Source organism: Podarcis raffonei, chromosome 7, assembly GCF_027172205.1.
Source record: "Podarcis raffonei isolate rPodRaf1 chromosome 7, rPodRaf1.pri, whole genome shotgun sequence".
In the NCBI taxonomy this organism is placed as follows: domain Eukaryota; kingdom Metazoa; phylum Chordata; class Lepidosauria; order Squamata; family Lacertidae; genus Podarcis; species Podarcis raffonei.
Window position 1 is genome coordinate 52,584,490 of NC_070608.1, and position 24,065 is coordinate 52,608,554.

Below are 24,065 nucleotides of genomic sequence, written 5' to 3' on the forward strand. Positions count from 1 at the left end.
TATGAAAATGATGTATCATTGGTATCTAACACCATGTAAATTGCAAAAATGTAAACTAAATCAAATATGTGTTGGAACTGTAAAGAGAAAGAAGGTACTTTTTTCCATATGTGGTGGTCATGTTGTAGGTAAGGTAAAAGACTTCTGGGAAATGATTTATAAAGAATTAAAGAAAATGTTTAAAAATACGTTTGTTAAAAAACCAGAAACCTTTCTTTTAGGTTTAATAGGGGAAGAAGTGCTAAGACAAGATAAAAGACTTTTTATGTATGCATCGGCAGCAGCGAGATTGTTACTAGCCCAAAGATGGAAAGAAGTAGTATTACCAAAAAAGGAAGAATGGCAGACAAGATTGATGGACTATGCAGAAATGGAGAAACTGACGGGGAAGATCAGAAGCCAAGAAGACCAAGTATTTGCTAGAGAGTGGAGTAAATTTGTAGTTTATTTTAAAAAACACTGTAAACAGTTAAAATCATTGGTAGCATTGTAATGACATTTGTAATGTGAAATTGATTATGATAAATTATGATAAATTAGGGATACATAATAGTTGGAAAAAGTACAAGATGCAAAAAATAATAATATATCTTTTTTAAAAAAATTAAGACCCCATGGGAGGGGACAGAGGAAGTTAGAAGGTTCAGAGAACCTTGTAATTGGATATATGTGTGAGAGATAATATGTATAAACATGTGGAAACTAATAAAAAGTTGTTGTTGTTAAAAAAAGAAAGATCACCCTAGCCCTTATACAATGGTACATCGGGTTAAGAACTTAATTTATTCTGGAGGTCCGTTCTTAACCTGAAACTGTTCTTAACCTGAGGTACCACTTTAGCTAATGGGGCCACCGTGCCACCAGTGTGCGATTTCTGTTCTCATCCTGGGGCAAAGTTCTTAATCTGAGGCACTATTTCTGAGTTAGCAGAGTCTGTAACCTGAAGCATCTGTAACCTGAAGCGTCTGTAACCCGAGGTACCACTGTATATCCAGTATATCCTGTGTTGTGCAAGTTAGGGCCTTCTGCAGATACCATCTTACCAGGAGGTTCATTCCGCACAAGGTAAGAATCAGGCCATGAGAGCTGTACCATCTACCCTCTGGAATTCCTTCCCATTAAATAGGCGCTGTCTCTGTTGCCATTTTGATACCTATTAAAGACCATGGTCTTTCAACAAGCTTTTTAAGTACAGGTCTTTCCCATTCTGCATCTGTATTGGAATTGTTTTTAAGATGTGTGTTTTCATTGTCGTGCTGATCCTTGTTTCCCACCCAGGGCACCTTTTGTGGGGAGGGGGGGCATACATTTAATAGATAATAATTAAATAATTAATAATTAAACAACAACAATAATTCAACATTTAATTCAAGGATGTTTGTGTTTTGGATTGATTCTCATTTTGTTTTAGAACTAGCAAACTTGGAAAGTTCACCTTCAAATGTGGACTGAATTGAATTTCTCCACCATCCCTACTCACTTTACACATTTTTCTCCAGCATCACATTTCAGACACCTCTGATTTTCTTTCTTACATTTTATGCCAGAACTGCATTTCATATGTAAGTTTCTTCAACTCCCCCACACACTTGTACCATCAACAAGTGTATCTTATTATAGAGTGTCTGATCTTCCATTCTATTCTGCTTTTAACTTTTGCTCTGCAACGTCTCTCTTTCCAGATACCTGGCTACTGCATCCCAGATATTTGAGGCTGGGAATCCTTTCTTGGATTTTAGGTTGAATTCAGTGGGACTTCTGAGTAATCATGATTAGGGTTGCAGCCTCAATCATTGCTCCTAATCAGTTTAAATTTATATATAGTATATTACATTCACTGAAACGAGAGAGGGGGTGCTTACATGTTACTAACATTTGTGTTTTATTCTCATTTATATTTGTCCATATTTCTGAATTTGCTGTATTTAATATTTTTGGCAATTTTACTTCTTTATATGCCATTCTTGCTAAATCACAAGCTAAGTATAGCCAATTCCTGATTCCCATTTACTTCAGTGCCTGAGGCTAAGGCTACTACTTTATTATTACCGTCATTGTCATTAATTGCATTCTCTCTGATTGTGTGAAGCCATTCAGAGGACAATAAACACAGTTGATGGATCCTTTTACTAAATAATGTTGGCTCTTCATTCAAATCATATACTCTAATTATAGATTACTAGGTTATGTTTGAATTATACATTCCCATATTATAGTCTTGGTTTCTGCGGTAGAATGAACATTTTATTCCAGCCAAGGCTGTCAAAGGCTTTTTCTAGGTTCATAAATGTTGTATTAATGTCCTTCCCTCTACCAATATTTGGCTTGCAGTAATGGCTTCCTTCCTTCCTCTGTTGCCTGGAACCAAATAGACCCTCACTTAATTACTCTTTAATTTTATTGCAAGTCTTTCTAAGATTCCCTGAGTATTTTTGAAGCACTGCTTACTGTGCTTACAGTTCTGTGTGGGCTCTCTCTCATCTCAAGAGTTTTTAAAATCTTCTCCTTTGTTTCAGAAAATCAATTATACCCTCTGTTATCCATGCTTTCCTCAGTCCTTCCTTCTCCTCTACATTTATCTGCTGCTTTAATCAATACTTCTCTCAAGTTGCTCTATTTTAACATTTATATAGTCTCCCTCTCTTATTCACCTTTGTGTATTCTGATCTATTTAATTTTTATATACTTCTACCTCTACACATCACTGAAAGGCTTACATTTTTTCCTTTTAACTTCTGGGTTTCTTCTTAAATCTTAAGTTTAGTTCATTATGACCAAATTATGATTGCCATCTGTTCCTTGGTAACCTATACTTGGTTTGTAATTGACCTCTGGTTACTATGGGTTGTAGCCAACTGTAGATTTAGAGTAGTCCATTAATTTCAATGGCTCTACTCCAAGCACGACTAATGTTGCTTACAACCCTGTGAAACCCATTTGATATCTTCTAGTGAATGCTGGTCTATCTGAAGTATAGCATTCTCTCAGGTACACCAAATGTACCCCATTTGGAGGTGATCTCCAAGAGGTCCCTCCTCTGCTGCAGGAGAAGCTATTGCCCCAAAAGTGGTGAATTAGGTACAAACAGAATGAACATAAACATATATTTCTTACTCATGTAATTTTTGTACTGAATTTAGATTGAATGAAATAGGCTGCATTTGACCCAATTTTTGATTTGTTAAAAATATGTGTAATTCTTTATACATTCTTTAATCTGAAATTTAGCATGTGCTAGTGGTGAAATCAGAATATGAAGAAGCAGATCCCTTATCAGATTCCGGTTTTTTTACTTTTTCCCTGCTCTCTCTCTTAAAAAATGAAACATTGTTCACAGCAAATCTACATAAGAAAACTTGCAAAGTAAACTGATGCCTGTCAGAATGTCTTGATAAACCTGGATCCAGAATAAGCATAGCATCATGGGTTGTCTATGCAGAAGACAGTGCAGAAGCTTCGGAAAGCCCAGGGCATTGAGGGAGTCTTTCTGGAGCTGTGATCAATTCTAGTAAGACTTCCCAAATTCCTCTCTAAATCAATTGACACCCTAAATTAATTGGCAGATTATGGATAGTACTGCAATATGGCGATGAGCCTACAAGGACCACTTTCCTTACAAGTCCAGGTTTGAGTTTAGCCTTAGGCTATAGTCTTAAACAGTCACTCATTGAGAAGTAAGCTCTGCTGAGCACAGTGACGCTTCCAAGTAAGCTTACATAGGATTGCTCTGTTAATCTGTGAAAGCAAAAAGGCCAAGCCAAAGCTGATGAACTGAGCAGCTGGTTCTTTGAGGCAGCAGAAATAAATTTGGACTGATTTTAGGAACTTGAATGATGCCTAACTGATGACAGTCATCAGACCCCTATTGTTTCTTTTCCTGGAAGTAGCCTTCTGCAGCTGTAAAATGGAGCCTTCCTGAATAGCAACAAAGCAGCATATTGGCCATTAATGAGCTCTGAGTTGCCTCTACCAATTGACTCGCTTTAAGTCAAGGATGCAAGGAAGGGCTTGGCTCTGATTGCTTCCTAACAACCCTTTCCAGAACAATGCTGCTCTAAGCAGAGGGTTGGGGAAATGCAACCAAGTGTTCCTCAAATGAAACTGTACAGAAGCATTTTCAAGATGGGGAGAGGAGTCTAGTGAAGTTCTATAACCATAAAGATGAACTATATACAGGTCTCTCTTTGTTTGGAGATCTTATGCCACCTCCACATCTCATGGAGGGTGGGGAGTGAATTTGACAGACACCCAGGGGCATCGTACCCATAGAGGCTAGTGGTGCAAGGTGCCAGGGCGCCAAGTTCTGGAGAGCGCCAGGGAAGAGTCGGAGGCAGGACGCGACGCCTTCCGGCACCAGCTCTCTGCCCTCGCCTGCCTCCGCCATGCCGTGCCGAAGCAGCGCCGTGCCCAGAGCCTCCGCCTGCCGTAGCCACCATGGCACGAAGCGACCAGCTAAGCCGGGAGGCTCCGCGTCCAGTCTCCACCTCTTCCTTGCCAGAGGAGCTGCCCTCCAGTCACTGCCTGCCTCCTCCAGCCCCGCCAGCAGCGCTGTCCTCCCTAAAAAAACTATGGGAAATGGGGGGGGTTGCCGCCAGAGGGAGCTTTGCACCACGGCGCCGGATATGCTTAAGATGGCCCTGCACATACCTACAAACCCCTGCCTTGGGAGAAGATGAGAGTTGGTTTCTCCCAAGTGGAGTGGGTCTGAGCTAATTGCCCAATGAGAGGGTGAGGTAGTGACTATCTAAGCCTGCTCCGCCCTTTCTCCTCCCTCCCCTCCCCTCCCTCTTTTCATTGCAGTACCAGCCCATCCTCCCACTACATTGTGGGTTTCTTGCTAGCCACCCTTTCTGGGGGCCAAGTAGGAGTTTGGGGAGGGGAAGTCCATGATTGGTTGTGGGGAGTCCTTTTTTTCACCTACTCCACACTCCATATAAATTGCAAACAAAATACTTGGCATCTGCCCCACTAACCCTGGGGGACGGGATTTTAAATAGTTATAGGGATGCTGCTCTCCTCTGAAGAGCATCCCACAAAGAGAAAATACTGTATTTACTCAAATCTAATGCTCACCTTTTTTGGCCAAATTTTGTTGTGAAAATTAAGGAGAACATTAGATTCGATGGCACATTAGACTCAAGTAAATATGGTAGCTGTTTAGATTGAGGGCAAGGGAAGCAATGCTTAATCTGGGTCTGGATCTTGTAGCAGTGCTGCGCCTTTCCAGTAAATGTGTAAGAACAATGGCTTGGAAACTGAAAGTAACAGCATTCTTACTATTATGGATAGCCAAATCATCTGATTAGAAAGATTCAGCAAAAAACCATAAAAAGCTAAGACCATTAATCTTCTCAAGTAATGAAAATCCAAAAGTAATTTCACCTGCAAAGAGAAAAAAGTTCAGTTCCTAATGCACAATATATTGAAGAAAAACAGGGCTATTTAGATAGCTTGTCAGATAACGAGACTCCCAGAAAAGTAAAACAAAGCAAGCACATTTGAAGTTTCAAAGCAATTCAGATCTAATTTGAATTGGTTGCTGAGTCTTTTCAATTTTATCTCCATGTGTATTTTAACACAGAGGGATTCCCCTGAGAATTGTTCTAATATGCATAAGCACATTAAATGCTCTCCAAAATCTTTCATATGTCACACTGCAAATGCTTCAGATCCAGGTTTTATTTTATTTTATTCATGGCACAATTATTAAAGGTAATGAAGAAAGCTAAAAGTAATGAAGAAAGGTAATGAATAAAGGGGAGAAAGTTGAAGGGCAATTAGGGGAGGATGAAAAAACAAAAGAAGCCCCCTAACCTAAATGAAAGTACTCTGAGAATTAATTGATGATGGGCAAATGTGCTGTGGGAGATGAAGATTGCTTTCTTCGAAAGAATATGAATTAGCTAATTTCTCCAGACAGATGACAAGTTTCTCCAAATTGTATTGTCTTAATAAAGAAGGAACCTAATTAAAGTATGATTAGATTTTTTAAAAATTACTACAATATACCTAGGAGCATTTTTTCTTATGGTTATTGTATGCTTAGATAACAATTTGGATGAGACTATCTCAAACTAATCTGTAGGCATTAAGTAATTCAATCACACGCTATGCCAGGCTTTTGCCCTGCACTTTTAAATAATAGCTGAAACTGTGTGCAGCTATTTCACCTGGCCTACGGCAAACACATGCATCATGCACTAACACAAGAAGCTGTCTTATCCTGAGTCAGACCAGCGGGTCCATCTAGCTCATTATTATCTATAGTGACCACCAGCAGCTTTCCTACCTGTAGATGCCAGGAATTTAAACTGGAACTTTCTACATGCAAAGGATGTGCTCTACCATGGCACTGGGCCATGGCACTGCTCGCATTTAGTTTCATGACAACAGAAGTTATGGCTTATTATCTTGAAGGTGTAAAAACTAAACAAAAAAGCTACATCATAGAACCAGGAAGCTGCTCTACACAACGTAATTGCTCTTCACTTACCACAGCCATGCAATTCAACATCAGACGGGAATCTCTTCCAATGAAGGGAGGTAAAAACCAACCTAGACAGCATCTTAAAAAGCAGAGACATCACCTTGCCAACAAAGGCCCGTATAGTTAAAGCTATGGTTTTCCCAGTAGTGATGTGTGGAAGTGAGAGCTGGACCATAAAGAAGGCTGACCGCTGAAGAATAGATGCTTTTGAATTATGGTGCTGGAGGAGACTCTTGAGAGTCCCATAGACTGCAAGAAGATCAAACGCATCCATTCTTGAGGAAATCAGCCCTGAGTGCTCACTGGAAGGACAGATCCTGAAGCTGAGGCTCCAATACTTTAGCCACCTCATGAGAAGAGAAGACTCCCTGGAAAAGACCCTGATGTTGGGAAAGATGGAGGGCACAAGGAGAAGGGGACGACAGAGGATGAGATGGTTGGACACTGTTCTCGAAGCTACCAGCATGAGTTTGACCAAACTGCGGGAGGCCGTGAAAGACAGGAGTGCCTGGCGTGCTCTGGTCCATGGGGTCACGAAGAGTCGGACATGACTAAATGACTAAACAACAACAAAAACCAACCCTGGTGCATGTTTTAGCACTAAATTTACTCAGAAAGTAGCCCTTAGAAGATGTTCTTAACTGCATGGCAGTAAGCAACAGAGGCAAAGCCAAGCTATTTTTTTCACTTGGGTCAAAGACCCAGTTTGGCACACACACCTCACATGCACTGGTTGGAATCCTGCTGCCCGCCACTGCCGCCAGGTATACTTGTCAGGGCTCATGGACAAGAGGAGGAGCCCACCAGAGGGATCAAACATGCATCAAATGTGGATCCAGCTCTGGTATGAATGACAGCTTAGGATGCAGCAGCGAGAAGCTAAGCAAGAACACTTCATGGGTTATAAGTCAGAAGAGAATATAGCCAGAACAGCCCAGGCAGAATGATAAGTTCTTTAACTAAACAATGTGTTGTTTTAATAGTGCTTAAAGGAAAATGAGTCACTGAACAAATAATAAAAAGGTTGGGGTTGGGGGGGGAGAGATGTCCCTGTCTGTGGATTTACAATGTAATTTTTAAGAAGATACAAAAGAAGGGGAGAAGATGAAAGAGGGGGGAGAATTATGACTCCCATTTAAAAACAGTGAACCCTATGTGCCAAAACACTAAAGTAAGGAAAGAATACTCTTGAGCAGGGGTAGTTAACTTTTAGTTTGGTGCCTGATCCAGCCCTCAGTGTATTTTTTTCTTCCCCAAGACCCCATTGATTTTGATAGTGGTAGCAAAAAAAAAAGAGAGAGAGAGAGAGAGAGAGAAAAGAAAGTAGACATCATACTGGGGTGACTTTCCCAGCAAAGCAGTGTGATAGAGATGCACATTTCTGCCACCGTGACCATCAGGTTGATCATGTGATGGGCGGAGAGAGGACAATAACTCCCATCATGTGCACAGATCAGCTGAAGAGGGAAGGGCTGTGTGTGTCCTCCTGTGTGCACACCAGATTGAAGGGTGGTCACACCTGCTGTTGGTATGCAACTCAGCCAAAGTGAAGGTGGCTCTCTGTTTAAAAGATGTCAACACCACCAGCTGTTAATCTGGGGCATGCAAACCAGAAGCTACGGTTTCCACTTTTAGAGAAATGCCCTTTATGGCTGAGAAAAAATGCTCTCTCAAAATTCCCCACACTAATTATGGGTAACAAAGTGACAGGGGGAGTTGATTTTGCAGAGCACGTGAAAATCCCCAATAGCATTTTCCCGAAGAAGATAGTTCTGAGAAATTTTGGCTCACTTTGGGCTCATCCATACTTATCTTTTGCCCCATGCTTTCTAGGTCCCTGTCCAGGGGTTTTGGTTGTTGTTGCTGCCCCACCACTTTCCCCAGGAAAACCCACTATTATGAATTGGAACAAATGACTATTTGAGTTGTCTACAGATTACCATTTGTTTCAATTCAGCAGTAAAGAGTGGGTTTTGGGTTTTTTTGTGAGGAAAAAGGCAAGGCTAAAAAAAAAGTGCTTGGACAGGGAACTTTAAAGCATGGATATGTACCTAGAAATGTGGAGCAAAGTAAAGGTAAGTGTGGATGAACCGTAAATATTGAATGGAAATCCATTGTTACATAATATTAGTGAATGAAGGAAGCAATGGATTAAGAGAGGAGAACTGGAAGCAGTAGGGGCCAAGTTCACTGTGTCCTTCAGTGATATTGAAATAACATTAAACAACATTAAATTTGCTGTATTTGATGTTTACGGTCTGTAGCGCAATTAAACTGAACTGAATTTTGGAAATAACATTAAAACTGGATGCACAGTTGCAGCTAAAATTGATGGATGGAGAAACTGGGCAGGCATTGTCTCCAAATATTCTCCAGGGGAAGACTGAAATACTGATATTTTAGCTTAGCTCTACTTTAAAATGTGAAAGGGATTGTCCCTCTGAAGTTAGAAGTATGTAGGGGAGAGGGGCTGTTGTCTGATATTGAAGTGAGATTGGTTCAGTGTTTGTATCACTAGGGTGCATATCCAGCCCATGTGTGCATTCCATTGAAAGCAAGGTCACACTGGAGATGCATTTAGATGCACAGCCACACACAAAGAAGGAAACAACTAAGGGCAAGTGAATCATTAATTTATTCAACACCTCCCTAAAGTGGTTAGCATGAAAGAAAAGCTCAATTATCAATTTCCATGTTTTTTTTAAATAGTTGCTGTTCCAAGTTACTCATATGCATCCCGAGATGGATGCTGTAAGCCTTCACAGCATGCTGAGAAATTTAATATGGGTCCCATGCATTGCCTGGGCAAAAAAACCTGAAATTGAGACTCTGGACTTCTTGGTCAATAAGGCCTTGAGGTGTTCCTTGCAGTCCCTTTTTCAAAATTACTAGAAAAAACAAACTCACCACCTTGGATCTAGGAAGACAAATAAAGCTTTTCATCTCAGAATGCCCTGAACTAGCCCTGGCTCCCCTATGACAAAGGCATTCAGCATTTTAGATTGACTTTTCAGTGTGAAAACAGCAATGAATGAAAGAGCTCGACATTTCTAGAAAAGGCATTTCCTGCTAATAGAAAAGAAAGGAGTGCTGATTTCCCCTGATATGTATAGGGGGAAGATAGACTCATTGTCTGACAATAAACAGAACTAGCAGATTTCCACACATACCCCAGTCCCACATGTCATTGAATTGTCTAGCAAGGGGTATCTCAGTTACTCACATTACTGTTTAAAGCCCTAAACACATAAAGCCCAAATATCTGAAAGACTACTTCCTTCCCTATTGGCCCTTTCAGGTGTTCGGATTGGTAGAGGTAGCCCTCTGGGCAATTCTACCACCCTCAGAAATTTGGAGGAAATGACTCAGGAGAGTGCATTAACTCTGGCATCTCCTGTGCTGTGGAATTCCCTCCCCACAAAAGTGTATATGGCTCATTTATTTTGTCATATGCTAAAGATGGACCTCCTCACCCTGGCCTTTGACACCTCAGACGTATGTTTTAATTAATTGTAAATAATTGTAATATTCTCAATTGTTGTAACCCGTCCTGAGACATTGTGGTGGTGTTGGGGTGTTTGTTTGTGTGTGTAGTATATAACAAACAATTCAAAAACAAAGAAGAGAAAACTATTGTTCATGAATAATTTAATGTCCTTGATCTCATTTACATACACTCCAACATTTCTCTGATGAAAATAGGGACGTCCCATTCCATAATATTAATTTCACTATTTATACCCCACACATCTTACTGGATTGCCCCAGCAGCTTCCAACATATATAAAAATATAATAAAATGTCAAACATTTAAAACAAACAAACAAACAAAAAACACTTTCATATACAGGATTGCCTTCAGACAGCTCGGGAGTTGAATAACTCCACACCCTCCAACATTTCTCCAATGAAAATAGGGGTGCCCTAAGGAAAAGTGGGACATTCCTGGATCAAAACAGAAACCAAGATGGCTTCTCTAAATCAGGGGCGTCCCTGAAAAATAGGGACACTTGGGGTGGGTCTGTATTTAGGCATGGTGGTTGACATGGTGTGGTTAGGGGCTAATGGACTGGTGGCAGAAGCAGTAGCAGACATACTGAAGACAGCCAGGTGGACAGCACTAGTGGCAGCAGTAGTGGTAACTGGGCCAGTGACTCTGTGTGTGAACAGGTTCAATCTGAAACTCTACCTGAGTTCAGTGGCTCACCCTTGCTCCACAGTAGGGTCTGTTCAGGTTATTTGCAAGCAGCAGTTCAACATACTTTTAAAACAACCAATATTAGCTGAATTGAAATTATAATTATGCTTAATGAGTTTTAAATTGATTATAATTAGAATTCCATGATTTTCGATGTGAAGGTTAGTTAGCAAACATACTTGATTTTATGTCAAAATAATTGGCTTGGTGCACAAGAGAAAATAATCAAGTTGACAACAATTTCACAGGTGTATTGTGACTTGTTTTAACATATACTTATCCGACAAAGTATCTCTTGACTTTTGTTTATGTAGGCCTATGTTCTATTATGCAGAAGTAAAAAGGTTTCTGAAGAGCACTTTTAATTGAAACATTATGGAGATTACTTCTGAAACTGCCACAAAACCTTGAAAAGGTGTGCCATGATTGGGTCTGTTGTGAAAGGAAAACTTGCATATTCAATGTGTGTATTAATCCCTTTCATGCATTATTTTTACCACCACTAAAGTGAGTTCAGCCAATTACATTCTATTCTGCACATTAGTTCAGGAAGTATGGTTCATTCTTCTTCAATTCTGATAAGAAGGAATAGAGGAAGGGAGAAACAGGACTATCAACAACAGGATGAGATCCAAGTGGGATTGTCAAGCTACCAAGCCATGGTACCAAGTCCCACTTCGCAGGGATGAAATGAATGGAGGGGGGATAACATGGGGAAATAGGATGTGAAATTAGACCCTCCATGGGAACTGAGAGGGAGAAGAATTGTGGGCAGGAATTGTGCCAAAAGGAGCACACTCCCAAAATAACACTTAGTTCAAGAGTCAAAAAGCTTGGAAATAAAATTATTGGAGAGCAAATAGTGTAGAGATGTCCATCCTACCTTCTGGAAAGAGTGAGATATTGATTATGTGTGTTTTGTGCTATATAGACAGTCAGAAAAGAACAGAGGGCTCTTAGAATTGTCCATGAATGTGTGGCAGGATGTTATCCTGGCTGAATCAGGGTGAATGGGAAGTTGACTTCTGTGAGTTCCACAGCCCAAGGAACTTGATGTTAGGGTGCTCCTTTTTCCATATCTGTTGAGAGTGGCAGTGAACATCTGGTGATCGGGCATCTTTATTCTTAGTTACTAGACTGCCCCAGCTTAGCGAAGATACACGAACAGGATGGAAGCCAAGAGACGAACAACAATTATTTGAACAATAGCACATAAATTGGCTTGGACTGAAGCAGAAGAAACGATGGCCGCTGCATTGGTTCAGGAGACAGGAGTGAGCTCCTTTGCACCAATTCAGTAGACACGACTGCACAGAGATAGTTTGAATTTTGCCAAACAGCAATTCAGGATGGAGAGGAGGAACGGAATTCATTTCCCTCCCTTGTGCACACTATCAGGCTCGGTGCATTTAGAATCATGTTAGCAAACCTGGTTGTGTGTGTACATAAATGAACAGAGTAATCATCAGTATTTGGCAAAGTAAACCTAAATTGACCTGGGTCCTGTAACAGTTAAATTATCCACACACCTTAATAGTAGAGGAACTTGGAATTATTTGATGTGTACAACATTTACTCAAATATAAATGGTTTGCCCCCCCCTTTTCTTTTGCCATTAGTAAGTCCACACTGTATGGCTGACATTAAAAATAATAATTCCTTATTATTTTTCTTCCAAGGGTGGGGTGGAGGGAGAGACAAAGTGTGCAATTGTCAAAAAGACTGCAAGTAATGTAGGCTTTTGAGAGGAGATCAATACGTGTCAATTAATAGGCATTTGCTTCAAAGTCTTTAGCCATTGATCATATTAGCAGAAATAAAGACCTCCCATTTATCATCATAACATACTATCTGTTCTCCTGCAAGCCAGTGCATTATACCTCCAAACCATGACAGTGGTAACAAAACCTCAATGTAATCAAGAAGATATATGGAGGGAAATGGTGGACAGTGCCTTAGACATTTATCATGATTGTACAAATAGCTGCTGAATCAGAGTGGTAAATAGCTAAAGTTCCTCTGTATCTAATATTGTCAGCGCATTCCACTGCAGCAACAGTTTTTTATACTTAACTGGTGCTCATCTCTAACACTAGATTCTTCTACCACAGACATAAGTTCAGAATTCAGCACAACTTTTAACTTTACCTTTTTCTAAAAAGTATTTATAAAGTGTAAACGAGTATTTCTCTGCAGATCACAGAAACAAATGGACAATGGAGAGATGTGGGAAGAGAGGTCCCTCAAGGATCTGTGTACTGGTGCACTGTAACTATTTTTTAAAGGACTTAGAGTTAGGGGTGACCACTGCATTGGCCAGGTTTGTTGGCGACACCAAATTATTCAGTATGTTAAAAACAAAAGCAGATTGCAGTAACCTCTAAAAGTTACCTTTCCCAGAACTGGGTGGATGGTTAATAAAATGGCACACATGGTTCAGTTCTAAGTAACTGCCCATAAACAGTGATAGGTCAAATCGGGGATACAGAATTCCAAATTGATCTTAACCGATCCTGCAAAATTTTACAAATTCTTATATGAGCCTCAAACATCCTATCCAACAAATTATTTAAATGCACTGGACAATGCTAAACACCGCTGGGAATTTTCCAAAGCCCACTTTAATGTTCTCTCCTCAGCACTATTAGAAGACAGATACCATGATACCAGTCAAACAGAGATTATGTCCCTGGAATTCTGATGAAACTGAATCCATTGGGCATGTTGTCCTATATTGCCCGCTATATTGTGATACCGGAAGGGAGCTAATTCAATTGTTATTAAGGAAACTACCTGGAAATTATCGGAGGAAACTTATGGTATGTTAAATACTTTCTTGCTGACAAAGATCTGAATATCACCAGGCCTGTTGCAAAATTCTTTTTTATGGCAATGAGGACAACACAGGCTGCATTGACAGGGATGGTCAGTGAATGAATACTGATTTTAAATTCTGGATCATAGATTTCAGTTGAAGGAGTGTTGCTTTTAATGCATATAAGTACATAGGGAATTTTCAGTTTTGTCTACCACATCTGCCTCTTGGTGCTGATGAAGCACATGCTGCTGATGTTATTTCTGTTGTCTGGTTTTTGACCCCAATAAAGATTTATTGATTGACAGTGATAGGTCTAAACAGGAAGTGATTGACCAGAAGAAGGACCTGGGGGTTATATTGGATTGCCAAATGAAATATCAGCCTGGTATTTAGCAGACTTTATGTAATAAGTAAATTCCATGTCAGGGCTCTTTACAAAATGAATTGAAAATACAAACCACCAACATTGTAATTTGCCTTTGGACAAATCTATGGTGCAACTATACTTGAAATACTATTTACAGTTTGGACACTGCATTTCAAAAGGGGTATTATAGAGCTGAAGCAACACATTTATAAAGGAAGAACTTTGGGGGTTTTTTTTTAGTTTAGGGGAAAGGCAGCCACCAGATGTTTATAGTTATGCATGGTGTTGAGAGAGTGGATAAAGATATATTCTCTGTTTGTCATAATACTAGAACCCAGGGTCATCCAATTAAGCTGAATAGTGGGAGATTCAAGACAGGCAAAAGGAAGTGGTATATATTCACACATCCCACGCAGTTAAAATGTAATTTGCTACAACAGGATTGGACAAATTCATGGAGGATAAGGCTCTCAATGGCTACTGGTCATGATAGCTACAGCTACCACCTGGACCAGTTCCTGGGGAACAAGAGCTGCCTACTCCTTGCCTTCAAGTTCCCCTTGTAGGATTCCCACTGGCATCTAGTCTGTCATTGTGGGAATCAGGATGCTGATCTGATTCAGCACAGCTCTTACATTAAATGAGACACTTCATTTTGATATTTTTCCTGAAGCTTCTGAAACTGGATATTAATTGATCTGTGCTAGCATTTTCTGTTAAAGAAAAATACTCTCCCCCCCCCCCCATTTTAGTTGCAGAGAAAATAAACCAAGGTAATTTTCAGAGCTGACAGGTTCTTAAGGGTTATTTCTAAGGCTCTGTTTTAGCTTATTTATTCATTTTGAAGTGATACTAAGTAACAAAGTCTCTTTCTAAAAATTGTCCCTATTTATTATGAGAATGCCACAAACATGATATATGTACACCCTCTGTCCTCTTCATGTCACACAGTTTTTATCACGCATGCTTATATTATATAAGACAAAAGCTGTCATTACTTTGTCCATTTGACTTAAATCAATGACTCTAGATGTTTCACGCAGTGTGCTGCAGAACAGAAGTTATAGTAAACCAGAATTTGTATAATCCTTTTGTACAATAAAGATCATCACTTGCTAGACAAAGAAGAGAGAGAGGGAGAGTCAGTCTCAGGCATGACCCTCACATGAAATTGACATTTAGATAAATGTCAATATTCTACTCATGGAATATTCTAATCATGGAACTTAAGCTGTGTCAATTAAAAAAACCTAATAGGTTGAATTCAAAAAAATACTCAAAGCAAAAAAGCACTTCTATTCATCCAAGGTACTTCTCAAATTTGGCCTATTTCATCCATTCAGCTACAGCCCGCACCAGTCCCCTGACACTCAAGAGCAGATCTGGATAAGCATAGAGGTTTTAGTTTGGAAGGTGGGGTTGGAAAGGCCAGCTGTTTGAACAGAACACCACCCATGCTTCTCTAAATGCAACTCAATGAATCCACCTTTCCAATCCACCTCCACTTCTTCCAGTTCTCCATGCATGTTATCTGAAGATGTTTCAGCCAAGTACCTTACCCCTCAGTGAATCATCACAAAGGTCCCATGCTATCCAGTATGCAACAGTATCTTTATATTCAATAAATCATATATTATAGAAAAGTGCTGAAATTGAAATGTACCCTCTGTCCAGTCTTCATCATATATGTATGCATTTTCAAAATGATAGTTGCTGTTACTTTTCCCCAGCCTACTCTTTCCTGCTACAGAATAATGTTTTAATAAACTGAGGTGTATGTTACACTTCCTCTGTTCTCAGAAGTTGTAATATATGTCATTTATGAATTTCTGGAGCAACAGAAACCCAATGGACAGAAATTATTTTCTAGTGTAGCTGCCAATGCAATAAAAGCCATCAATACAACATCATCTCACGTGCTTCTAATCTTCAGAGAAGAGTGTTTCCAATTTTGTAGTGTAAACTGCAGCGCCCTTACACAAGAGGGTGGTATCGGCCGATTCAGAGGAACTGTGAGGTTTCCAAAAGTACAAATAATATTCATATTCATGCATGGTGGGGGGAACCCTGAGGGGGAAATCCCCAAAGCAGCTGAATGAGAGCTAAACTTGCTCCATGAACATTAAAAACTGAATTCATCTACCCAGTCATGCTCGTGGAATCCAGCACAAGAACTCCTGCTAGCGCAATAGGATTTCTACACCATGCACAGCCTTTCATCTCCTCCAAATCTGGAAGTCTGGGCAGTGGCATAGCGTGGGGGGTGCAGGGGGGGGGCGGCCGCACCGGGCGCAACATCTGGGGTTAGGGCAAATCCACGGGTTAGGGGGCGCAAATCCACGGGTTAGGGGGCGCAAATTACTTGCCTTGCCCCGGGTGCTGACAACCCACGCTACGCCACTGAGTCTGGGAGCAGTGACAGATTTAGGGTGGTGCAGTTGGTTCTCCTACACAGGGCACCAAATTGAAGGGATGCAAATTAACAACAACTACTATATTTATTCAGTGGTACCAACACCTTGGGTTACAAGCACCTTGGGTTACAAGCACTTTGGGTTACAGACTCCGCTAACCTGGAAGTAGTACCTCGGGTTAATAATTTTGCCCCAGGATGAGCACAGAAATTGTGCACTGGCGGCACGGCGGCAGCGGGAGGCCCCATTAGCTAAAGCGGTACCTCAGATTAAGAATGGTTTCAGGTCAAGAACGGACCTCTGTAATTAAATTCATAACCAGAGGTACCACTGTATGGGTACCTACTGGGTACCTACTGAGAAGATCCATAAAAAAGCAATGGTACCAAAAGGAATTATTGTGAAAATAAGAAATATTATCGGGGTGTCAAATTTTGTGCTTGCTCAGGGTGTCATAATACCAAAGTTCATCCCTGCTGGGAAAATCCACAGAACAGCACAGGGGAGAAGATAGGGGAGATTTCACCCTTCATCTAACGGGGCAGCATTGCCAAGCAACATTAATTACCAGAAGACTTCCCAAGCCAAATATGATAGTTGCCTTCCTTAGAAACAGTACGTGTTTTACGCCACAGAGGGAGCAATGTGGTTTAAAAAACTTAAGTTTCTTAAAAAAATCTAGTTAATGAAAAGTTATTTTTAAAATACCCCCTCCATGCCAGAACTGAGGAAGTGATAAGAGACCAGCTTTTCATTATGCTAGGGAACAAATTGTTCTTTTGTGCTTAATGAATAGATTTGAATATCCATGTCAGGAACCTGTTGGTACTACTTGAAAGAGACGTCAATTAATATTGCCAGTGCACAACCCAGATAAATTTTTCCTCTTAAATTTACCTCATTAAAACCAATGACAGATATTGAGAAACATGTTAAATATTCTAAAAGGTAACCTTGACTGACACAATCTGACAATCTGGAGATGATTCCTATTAGTGTAGCACTCCTTGCTCGCTCCTACTGTCTGCTGTATCCTGGATTATGAGTTTAATGTATCAGGGAGATGATAATTCATGGAAGATATTGCTGTAAGACTATGGACTGAACTTGATGAACTTCTGCCATAGTTATGTTGCTGAAGTTCATAAATTTTTGATTCAGACTATGAATTTCACCAAGGCATAATACAAAGTCAGTATTATGAACACCTATCTCTGGTTTGAATTTGAATTTTAGCCAAAGAAGAATTGGCTTCCTATAACTCTCATTCACACATTCATCTGAAGCAACTGCTATGGTAGCATTAGGGGTGCCAATCTGTTTGGTTTTTTTCAAAAAAAATTATTCATTTTATAACACAAATAAAAAACGCAAACAGAAAAGGCAAACAATACGAACAAATTCTTGTCATATCCTTATTTTTCTAAACATTGTTAAGTGGGCTTCCCCAAGTCCCACCTATCTGATTTTCATGTTACTTCATCTTTAGCAGTTTACATATAATTTCTAACCATCTTTTTTTTATCACACTTAAAATAACTTCACATTTTATCACTTACAAATAATACTATTTTAAAATACCCTATCTTCTATTTCAAAGGGACGCGGGTGGCGCTGTGGGTTAAACCACAGAGCCTAGGGCTTGCCAATCAGAAGGTTGGTGGTTCGAATCCCTGCAACGGGGTGAGCTCCCGTTGCTTGGTCCCTACTCCTGCCCACCTAGCAGTTCGAAAGCACGTCAAAGTGCAAGTAGATAAATAGGTACCCCTCTGGCAGGAAGGTAAACGGCGTTTCCGTGCGCTGCTCTGGTTCGCCAGAAGCGGCTTAGTCATGCTGGCCACATGACCCGGAAGCTGTATGCCGGCTCCCTCGGCCAATAAAACGAGATGAGCGCCGCAACCCCAGAGTCGGCCACGACTGGACCTAATGGTCAGGGGTCCCTTTACCCTTTACCTTATCTTCTACTTCTAACCCTACAGCCTATATCCACTTCCAAAGCTATTCTAAGGTTTAAATATTAACATATTTTTTCAAATATTCCTTAAACTTCTTCCAGTCTTCTTCCACCGTCTCTTCTCTCTGGTCTCAGAGTCTCCTGGTCAGTTCGGCAAGTTCCATATAGTCCATCATCTTCCTCTGCCATTCTTCGATAGTTGGTAAATCTTGTTTCTTCCAATTCTTCGCTAACAATATTCTCGCAGCTATTGTGGCATACAGAAAAAAAGTAACATCCTTTTTGGGGATTTCACCCCCCCACTATACCAAGTAAAAAGGCTTCTGGCTTTTTAATAAATGTGTTTTTCAACACTTTTTTCAATTCATTATAAATCCTTTTCCAGAGGTCTTTTACCTTGGGGCACATCCACCACATATGGTAAATATGGGTGCCAATCTGAATAAAATATTGGAGGACCCAAGTAATCCCCACCCCACATAATCAATCACATGATGCAACACAAACACACCATTTGAATGGCAATGCCCATTAACTTTGGGGGGCCCAGCCTAGAATATATTCTATTAAGGGAGGGGTGAAGGGACCTTGGTTCCAAGGAGTTGGCTCCTAGGGTAGGATGTACTGTCATCAGAGAGGGAGATCTCTGCTCTACCCTTGGGGTCCTCTCTCTCTCTCACTCCTGCCCTCAACTGCACCCCACCTCTCCCTGTGGCTGAAACACTGCTATGGCAACATCATGCTATGGCAACATCCAGGAGCCCATGGACACAATAATGCTACTATGAGCTGGTATGTTATACTGCTTCAGGATTTTATACAAAAAGAGAAGAAAGCTCTAATTATTATATAATGGAAGAAAAACATGAGTGAAATAAGAATATGAAATGGCCGATTGTTCACTCCATACTACATCTATATTTCTATAAGGATATAGTTTGAGAATCATATATTACTCTTGGGTAAGTGTGATTACAGGAAGAGAAGGTGCATTTTGGATGAACACAAAATATTCTTAAGAGGATTTTTTATAATGATACCAAAACAATAATAGGTATATAAAATATTCCAGGCAGCACCGTCAGAATTACAGCTAAGAGACAGGTGTATACAGCAAAGCAACCTTTAAGTTTCCACTGGTAGCATTTATAACTATAACAGCTAAAAAAAAACTAAGGACCTAATCATACTAAAGCTAGCTGTAGGATTTGTAAACATACTGTTGAAACCAGCAGAAGCGGATAGCTGGGTTAAGTTAAGTCCTGAAATGCTTGCTGGAAATGGGAGCAAGGTTATGTTTTGTTTTGGTGTGGCATGGGGAGGCAGGAATTGGTGTATTATTTCTGCAGGAGATTGTGCCCTGTAGCAGCAGGTTCCAGCAACAATGAGACACAGCTAGGGACCCACACACCTGGTAACTGAATATGTATGCTGCCATTTCTATTTTCCCATAATATCTCCAAGCAATGAAGGATGTTAAGTCTTTCTTTCTAGGAGCACAGGAAGTTGTGATATACTGAGTCCATCGAGCTCAGTATTGTCTACAGTGATTGGCAATGTCTCTCTGGGGTTTTAAGACAGAGGTCTTTTCCCACTTCTGCCTGGTGATGCTAAAGACTAAAACTTGATTATTATTTTTAATATATATATTTATTAAAGATTTCTTGGTTTACAAAAGTATATGCAATGTCTCTTTTTTCAAGTTACATTTTCTACAGATCAGTTTCATTTGTTGAGACATTAGTGTTACATTAGGAAGAAAAGGGGAAAAGAGGGAGGAAGAGGTTATGGGGGGAGTAATGAGTGGGGTGGGGTCAGGTGGCCATACTTCTATTCTACTTAGTGTATGTGTGGGGTTTTGTGTCAGCGGCACTTGTGTGGGTTCTTTTTACTATTCACTTGTATTCTTTTGGTGGTGAGAGAGGTTGGAGTTGGTGAAACTGACATGGGGACAAATAGAAGACGATGCCTTCACCCCAGTATGGTTATCCTTTATCACATACGCAGCCCAACAAGACAACAAGAACCCGCCAACAGCATTCAAATCAATCTGGCTAACCTGATCCAAAATCACACACACGAAAATAAAGCTCACCACAGCCAATCAAAGAAAACTTGATATTTTTGAAAACAAGGCCAATGCTCTCCCCCGAGTTGTACATTCTTTCCACACTCTGTGGCACTTGAGGAAATTTTAAAAGGATAGCTCATAAGTACTCACCACTGATATGTGGTAAGCCAATGTCATAAAAGGAGACCCACTTCAAACCCAGAGCCAGCTTGTTTGCAGGCAGCATTGAGGTTCCTGCTGGAAACAGCAATGCAATAATAATAATAATAATAATAATAATAATAATAATAATAATAATAATACTTTTATTTATATCCCATCCATCTGGCTGGGTTACCCCAACCACTCTGTAACATTACTCACACTTGCCTCATGTTTTCCTATTTATAAAGGTTGTGGGTGTGTATCCCTGTCTCCACTAGCAGCAGACGACTATTCTTATTTATTTATATTAAATAAAAACAGTTGACTGCTGCTAGTGGAGACAGGGATACACACAGAGAGAGAATGTGCAACAGCGACAGGGAATCATGCAAAACCATGACACCACAATGGGAGTAAGTGATACCATATGTTTTGGGAAAGGAGAAGTTGTGGGAGGTGTCATTTTTCTCCCCTGTAGCTTCATCTTACTCATAGCGTATGCTTTGTTCCTAAAAATGGCAGATGCTGTTCACACAGAAAAGAGAATTGAAATCTGTCCATTACAATTTACCCTATAATGTTTGTTTGGATGTAAATCCCACTGTGTTGAACAGGGGTCCAAACTCATGTTACGTGTCCATCAGATTGCATCCTTGGTTTGATTTAAAGAAGATTAGCAAAAGGAGTAATTTGGAACAGGATATGAAAAGAATGAGGGAGGGTTGTAGCTTGGCAGCCAGAGTGGCAAAATGGTTGGAGTGTTGGATTAAGACCTGGGAGAGCAGGGTTCGAATCCCCACTAAGCCATGAAGCTCACTGGATGACCCTGGGCCAGTCACCATTTCTTAGCCTAACCTTCCTCATATGGCTGTTATGAGGCTGAAATGGGGAGGAGAACAAAGTACACCACCTCGAGATCCTTGTAAGATAAAGGTGGTATATACATATGAAGAAAGAAAGAAAGAAAGAAAGAAAGAAAGAAAGAAAGAAAGAAAGAATAATAGCAGGACACCTGATTTGCATACAGAAGGTCTGAGTTTCAAGCCCAGCATTTCCAGGTAGGGATGAGAAAAGCTTCTGTCTGAAACCCTAGAGCAGGTGTGGTCCTTCAAATGCTGCAGTTCCCACAGCCAGAGATTGTGGGAACTGTAGTTCAGCAAAGCGTGTTCTCCCTGAAATGAGAGCACGTGTTGCGGTGGGGTCCGCTGAATCACCCCTCTGATGCCAGGCAGGGTGGTTAAGCTGACCCCTGGCAATTGATTGGTTGGCTGGGTTGCTGGGGAATTTTTTTGTTGCAATTTGGTGGGAGGGATCGAACCTTTTAAATTCTGGACACGCAGCTTGGTGCTTTCTCTTTCGCTGCATGAACCAGATCACCCGCCCACCCGCCCTGAGTTTCGAGGGTTTTGCTTTGACCTTGCTATGCCTGTCATGGGGTCATCTGCCGTTGGGGCAGGGGCCTGGTAGGAATTTTGTCCATCTGGCTGATTGGCTGGGCCATTTGGTTTTTCCCTACTGTGTAGCAAATCGTCACAACTTGTAAGGTTGGCGGTTTGGCATTGGTTATCAATTGGTTGGAGGAGGGGTAAGGATTGGCTGTGCCTGCCCCTCCAATGCTGCTGCGGAAGGGAATTCCGTTAAAGGAATCCAGGGGCTTGCCATGTTTTCATCCGAATCCCTGAATGGGGCTAGGGCCAGCAAGCCCCGGGAAGCATGCGGGTGAGTGCTGAGGGCCTGTGACTCAGCTCCATTGCTCTCCAATATTGTTTTCCCTTACTGGCTTCCGAGGGAGTTCGGAGGTCAGTTCTGTCCCCAGGCGGGGGGGACAGATAGTCTTAACCAATACCTAAACAACCACTCACTGGTATGTATTTTAATAAAGTTGTGGCCAAAATTATGCCAAAAACCTTAAACAAAAATTATGTGTGAGTTGTGAGTTATTTGAGGGGTGGCTTGGGGACCTTGACATGCAACATCTGGAAGGTCACAAATTCCCCACATCTGCACTAAAGAGTTGCTACCAGTTAGTGTACAGAATACAGAACCAGATAGGCCAATGGTCTTGCTATGTTTCCCTACAATTATTTATCATCCGCTGGATGGGGGGAAAACAATCTGCATTTTAAACTATTTGGTTTAGTAAAACTTTAAATTAAGATGTATTAGATGTGATGGCAAACGGTGGATCTTGAAACAGAAGAGAGAAGTGCTTTGTTGGTCTCAGATGCACCAGCTCTCCTAATTCATATCCTGCAGCTGGAAGAAAGCTACATTGTTGTTACCAGACAATTCTCAGGAGAGAAGAGTGAAGGAAGACATGCACTATGTTAGCATCCTTTAAATGTCATTTCATTCTAGTCTCTTGTGCTGCCGCTATCAATTTAAGTTTTTGTTTCTTGGCTCCCATGCCGATATCTGAAAGTATTCTTTTATACAGTTTTAGCAGATAGGAGTGTGGCTGTTGATGCTAAAATAACACATATAATCAAGGGCATAAGCATCAAACAGGGAAAACTAAGTTTTTTAACAAAGTTGCCGTAGAACAGGGGAAGGAGGGAATAAATTGGTCCTTAGGGGTATAAAAGAATATTGTGCCTATAAACGCACATTGAACATTGGTTGCTTCTGTGAACCTAGACACTTTATCTGACTAAACAGAGAGTCTGGAAAGCAAAGGGTGATTCATTCAGCTGTGAGTATTATAATGTTTAATGGCTCCTGGTTTCAGTTATTTACTTTTCTTGAAGAGATAAGAAGCCACCCTCAATGTCAGAAAAGAGTAAGTTTGGTATCTGGGTTCCAGTGTCTGTTTCAGGTATTTATGAAAAGTTGTAAAGAGACTGCCGTTCTTAACTGTGATGGCAGCAAGTCTTGTAACTGGGAGAGGCACAAATATCAAACTCAGGAGCCCCCCCCCCCACCTGCCAGTTTGAAGCTGAGCCCAAAGATATGCTCAACTTTGGCCCAACTCGTAATGGGATCAACTTGGAGTTAGACTCACCTGAAAACTAGTCCTTTCCTTTTCCAAACCTGGCTCTGTCGTTATGGGAAATGGAGAGGGTCTAGAGAAGCAGACATCTCTATGTGAAAGTGTACATTACTGTCAGGAACCCTTGGGAACTGTAAGGACAATGGATTGAGTCAGTTTTTACTCTTGTTTTTAGCACTTGTTTCTGTAAATCACTTTGAGTCACTTCTGTGAAAAAGCAACAAATAAATAAATAATGGAAAATGACAGGTCACAGATTCCCAGCAGCAATGCCACTTTCAGCACCCCCATGAGCTTCCTTGTTGCCAGAAATCCTGGCGACCTGGTTGCAATAAGGATGCTTGATCACGTTTGATTAAAAGAAATAAAGGTCCTAATAAGACAGGCATAGGCAAACCCGGCCCTCCAGCTGTTTTGGGACCACAACTCCCATCATCCCTAGCTAACAGGATCAGGGATGATGGGAGTTGTAGTCCCAAAACAGCTGGAGGGCCGAGTTTGCCTATGCCTGCAATAAGACATAGGGGAGAAGCTGGTCTCTTAGGTAAGTCAATTCAATATTCTATAGATTCAGTGCACTGTGCAACAATTGCCAAGTCAGCATTTACCTCTTCTCAGTATGA